Raw genomic sequence first — 6,085 nt, 5'->3', positions numbered from 1 at the left:
ACCACTGACGTTCTCACGAAGACTAACGTGGAATTCAGGTGGGAACGGCGCAAGTGCAAGCCTTTCAAGAACTTAACGACGCCTGCAGACGCCACCCATACTTGCGCATTTCGACGATTGCGCCGATACGGAAAATCCACACCGACGCAAGTAGCGTAGGACTCGGCGCCGTCCTTGTGCAGAAGGACTGCGGGCAGGGAAAGGCGTCATCAGTTATGCTAGCCGGTCACTATCCAAGGCAGAAGCCAACTATTCCACAACAGAAAAGGATGCCTTGCCATCATCTGGGCTACGTCAAAGTTTTCGCCCCTACCTCTATGGCAGGCCCTTCAAGTTGTCAGTGACCATCACGCCTTATGTTGGCTAGCTAACTTGAAGGACCCCTTCAGGTCGTCTCGCACGATGGAGTTTGAGGCTTCAAGAATTCGACATAACCGTCGTGTACAAGTCCGGACGACAACACTCCGACGCCGACTGCCTGTCTCGTGCCCCCGTCGACGCGCCGCCGCAAGACGACGACGATGACTGCTTCCTCGGAACTATAAGTACCGATGAATTCGCCGAAAGGCAACGAGCCGACGCGGAACTGGGGGGCCTTATGGAGTACCTCGAGTGCAAGACCGCCGTTGTTCCGAAGGTATTCAAGCGAGGACTGCCGTCGTTTTTCTTACGGAACGGCGTTCTCCTGAAGAAGAACTTCTCGCCCCTTCGAACCGACTACCTTCTTGTCGTGCCCTCATCATTGCGACCAGAAGTCCTCCAGGCCCTACACGATGACCCGACGGCTGGACACCTTGGTGTTTCCCGCACGCTCGCCAGAATACAGGAAAAATACTACTGGCCACGCCTTGCTGCCGACGTCGCCCACTACGTTAAGACTTGCCGAGACTGCCAGCGCGGAAGACACCGCCGACTAGGCCAGCGGGACTTCTGGCAGCCAATCGAACCACCTCACCGGCCGTTCCAGCAAATCGGGATGGACCTACTGGGCCGTTCCCGACGTCGACTTCCGGCATAAGTGGATCGTCGTAGCAACTGACTACTCACCCGCTACGCCGAGACAAAGGCCTTGCCCAAAGGCAGCGCCGCCGAGGTAGCCAAATTCTTCGTGGAGAACATCGTCTGCGACATGGCGCCCCAGAGGTCCTCATCACAGGACAGAGGTACCGCCTTTACTGCGGACCTAACTCAGGCGATTTTCAAAATACAGCGAGACGAGCCCCGCCGCACCACCGCCTACCACCCGCAGACCAATGGCCTCACCGAGCGTCTAAAAAGACAATCGCCGACATGCTGGCCATGTACGTCGACGTTGAGCACAAGACGTGGGATGCCGTCCTTCCGTACGTGACTTCGCTTACAACACGGCCGTCCAAGAAACGACGCAGATGACGCCATACAAGTTGGTCTACGGAAGGAGCCCGGCGACGACACTCGCGCCATGCTACCGAACGTCACCGACGAAGAAAACCTCGACGCCGCCGCTTACTTACAACGTGCCGAAGAAGCTCGACAGCTCGCCCGCCTGCGCATCAAGACCCAGCAGCACACCGACAGCCGTCGCTACAATCTTCGACGACGCTTCGTGGAGTACCAGCCCGGCGACCGTGTCTGGGTCTGGACGCCAATACGACGACGCGGACTGAGCGAGAAGCTTCTTCGACGATACTTCGGACCGTACAGGGTACTTCGACGTCTCGTGCACTCGACTACGAGGTTGTCCCCTGACGGCATCACGAACTCTCAGAGGCGCCGAGCTCGACCCGAGGTCGTGCATGTGGTGCGCCTTAAACCGTACTATGCTCGTTAACGCACCTGAGGACTCTAATGTTTGTCTGCTTAGTTTTCTTTAGTATTGCATGTATTCATGTTCTGTTTTTAAGCATCGGGACGATGCTTTTTCAGAGGGGGGCATTGCCACGTACGTTTCTTATCACTTTGCTGCATTCGCCCAGCAAAGGCTGTCGGCAACGCTCAGCACAAAACACGCGCTTCATTCTTCGAGAAGCTTCACGATTGTTGTAGATGATTTTGTTAAGATTGCGCGCAAGACGCGAACGCTCGAGCTCATTTCTAGAGATTGCGCAACCACCAGCGATATCGCTGGAAAGTTCGATAGCACCTGTATAAAAGCCGGACGCGCTTGACCGCTTGTCAGGTTGATCGACGGACGACGCCCGTTCGCCGCTATCATTGTACAGCGTGTATTGCTGTAGTTCTAGTTCTCATTTTCCGGCCACAAGTTCGGCCAAATAAACAGTTTCACCCTGCAAAGGCCGACTGCTGTCTTCGTCGACGTCACGACCACGTGACAATACGTATACCATGTGTATGTCATTGGAGCCGCAGTAATCATGATAATCAAGCTAATCCCAGACAATCAGGAAAGCTGAGAACAATCAGCTTAACCTTTGCTAACGCTACGTTATCCTGGCATAGCCGAGCTACGCCACTGCAACATTTTTTTTGCGAGCATCTGTACGTTTACAGCCTGATCTACAACTTCCTTATTGGAATTTTTTGCCCACAGCTTAAACATGCCTAATTAAGCGATTAAGAAGAATAAAGAATAGTGTGACGTACTCCAGGCAATAGTCAGCAGCATTCGCGTCGTCACAGAGTGCCTAGGCATATTTTTAAACTCTGCTAGGGGTAGTTGGGGCACCCTGTATAGAGGAGAGCAGTCACGTGGTTTCGCGGGCCAGATAGCTTGTGGGATAGATTCCCGTGAATATGCGTGTATCATCTGCAAAATATCAACAATATTATGGCCTGGAAGGCATTTGATATGAATGTTGAAGTTCGCGTGCGCGATCCAGCGCTATACGCCGCACCTCGCCGCATTGACAGCCTTGAAAGCAGTGTTGCGGAGTTGCCACTCCGGAATTGGAATGATTCCGGAATCATTCCACATTTTCGCAACCCCGGAATGGAATGGGGACAACGCTTGGAGGAATGGAATGGGGATGGAATTACGTCTTCTCCCGAAAATAGAGCACGTTTTTGTCTACACGCTGTTTTTCAACCTTCAAACATTAGTAAGTCAGAGCCTCGAATTTAGCAATAAAGCAGTATTTTTAAAATGGCTTGGCTGATTACAAGCACGGTACACTTATAAGCAACGCGCGTACTACAATTCTGTCCTTATATACACCAGAGCACGCCTGTCTCGCACCCAGGCTGCTGGCGAGCCGAGCGGATACTCTCGCACCCAGACGCCCGGCTGACCGGGCTGCCAAGGCGCGCGCGGGCTGCACGAAGTAAACAGGGCAAGCTCCAGTTCTGAGGCTTTAAAATGCGAAAAAGTACCCGTTCATGCCGATTCAGCGCATAAGAGCTCGCCTGGGCACTACTGCGTCGTCTTTGGATGCCAAAACAAGCAGCGCAACAAGAGGATATTAGCGTTGTCGGCGACCATTACGACGCGCCACGGAAATAGTGCCGGTGCGGTGTTTTCAGCTTCGCCGCGAGTGGATAACTGTGATTCAAGCAAAAAAACTAGGAGCCGAATGAAAATGCGCGAGTAAGTACACTAACTGCGTGTATTCTGCAGTGTGATGCCCACATATTTCATTTTGCGAACCTAATTTGCGTGACACGCAGCTGGGTTGAAGGCAGGCGCGAGCTTTGTGTGGGGGTGCACTTCATACCTTTGAGCGTTTCCTTTGACGAAAATCTAGTGCAAGGTTGTGCTTTCAAGCACAAGCAATCAGCATGCTTTGCCACTTTTAACGTAGTATTAAGCTTTAGTGCTTTTGATGCCATCCACGCCTTCGAGATTTCGTCTTCAAAAGGTAATAAATGGCACGGTGCTCATCAACAGCTGGCCAGAATTTCGTGCTTTCATTTCAGTGTTTGGTGTCCCCAAATTTATTTGGACACGAGGTATCCAGCTGCACATTATACATATATTGGCACGTAAGTAAACAGTACTCGCGCCAGTGTCCTTTACGTCGCAGGCGTAGCTAACCGGCTTAACTAAGAGTAGCACAGTTTCGCTTGTAAAGTACTATCGTTACAAGAATAAAATCGCGCAGGTAGCTTCCCAAAGGAATCGCTGAACGATACTGCAGGTTATACTCTCTGATAGCACGCTTTCGTGAGCAAGACGCACTATTGTAAGAGCGCTCGTGAAACAAAAATTACGTTCCGCGAAACTATACCCGTAACTTGCGTAGGGGAGCGCGGATTTGGTTAGAAAGAAAGACACCACGACAGAAAGGACCACCACGACAGAAAGAGCGTCCTTTCTGTCGTGGTGTCTTTCTTTCTAACCAAATCCGCGCTCCCCTACGCAAGACATGTTTAACCAACTAGCCCAACAACTGACCATTTTGAATTATACCCGTAAAGCATACTCTAATTATTACGCGATGCATGCTGAAATGATGAGCTTTCACAAAACTTGTGCACAACTTGTAATATGGGGCAACAAAACATCGTTTCACTCTTTCGCGAGCTGCACTGCAATTACGATTCACGCGTACTACAGCGAGAACGTTTATTTACAAATGTAACAGCGTACGTATCCGACGAGGTTGCTTCCGCAGCCCACTCAGCACGTACTGTATACATTGTGGACTTGCATGAGCAAGATGTTCTTGATGTTCCAATAAAATCAGCGAAAATGTCCAGGCTAGAAAAGACGCGAAACACGCTCTCCGACGGGCTGAGTTTCGGGAGTTTCACGTTTGCTCTGTGTAGCGTCTGCTGGCGTGGCAGCCCGCGCATGTTGTTTCGTCGCGTGTGCGATAGATGGCGCGACGCGCGATGCAAATATGGCGATGCGCATGGAATTCGCTGTGTTCTGGTCTATAGACAGCGTTGCTCCGAACTTTGTCTCTCTTATTCGCGTAACCGTGGCTCTATGCCGTTGGTTAACCAAATGCCTTTATGCCGTTGGTTAACAGTTGGTTAACAATTAAACAAATCTTAGTTTTCTCCATATTCACGACCGCTCTAGACGCGTGGCAAAACTGCTGAGTCTTTAACACTGCTTTTGTCAGCATAAAAATACGCTATGTCGTCATTTTAGCATTAACACATTTAAGCTTAAACAATATTGAAACATCACCATTCGTTCAAACATGCTGCCCATGCAAATACTACAGGTAGCGGGAGAACTGCCCCTATGGGAATTAGTATAGGCGGTTGTACTGCACGAGATATGCCACCGCGCTACCATCCGTATACCTTGGTAACGCGTTTTGCGTATTTTTGCAGTCCTTAATGCATATGATGACATCAGCTATATGGGGAATGGAATTGAACTAAGTTTTTTCATTCCGAGGAATTGAAAGGAATGGAATTGCGGCAAGTTCTAATTCCCCGGAATGGAATTGGAATGAAATGCAGGCGCCCATTCCGCAACACTGCTTGAAAGTGACTCAACGGTGGCCCCCCTACTTCCCCGACGTCACCACGCTGCGGCCGGTACAACAAGTTATGATGACGTCATAGTCGCCATTTCTCTTTCGCCGCGCTTACGCCAGCAGAGTATACATTTCGGCGACTGCTCGCGAGTCCGTGGCCGCGGCGCACACGTTGAAAGTTTTCTGTTTGGCGACACTGCTTAGCTTTCCCATTTCCTGTTCCAAAGGACTTCTTGATGCGGACCGTGCGATAGTGCGTCACAGTTCTGTGTGCTGACGGGTCGAGCGTTGCACAAGCTAGGTGGTTTGGTTGCAACCGGCGACTAGTCGTTTTTTGGAGCTCTCTCAAACCGAAACTGAGACTGGTCAGTAATGAGGAGCCTGCCATTAATTATCTGTCGCGCGCTGCAGCAAACGATGTGCCGCGTTATGACTAACATGCGCCCAGAAACACATCGCAGCAAAAAAAAAAGACGCAAGGCGAAAATTTTTATGTCAGTACTCCTTTAAGCGCGCCGGAAAATATCCCCACGCAGCATGTACGTTGCCACCAAAAATGGGATCGGTCGTTGTGGAATGCCCTCTGCCGAATACAAAGAAGTGGTGCACGGGAAGCGCGACAGAGGAGAACGAAGAGCCAGCCCTTGCGCAGACGTCTTCGAGAACCGCGCCTCCTTGTGTATTATACTGTTTGGTGCCGAAACCGGGGATGG

This window comes from Rhipicephalus sanguineus, unplaced genomic scaffold (assembly GCF_013339695.2).
Source record: "Rhipicephalus sanguineus isolate Rsan-2018 unplaced genomic scaffold, BIME_Rsan_1.4 Seq315, whole genome shotgun sequence".
Taxonomy (NCBI): Eukaryota; Metazoa; Arthropoda; class Arachnida; order Ixodida; family Ixodidae; genus Rhipicephalus; species Rhipicephalus sanguineus.
The sequence above is the reverse complement of the archived record's forward strand: the minus strand, read 5'-3'. Positions refer to the sequence as shown.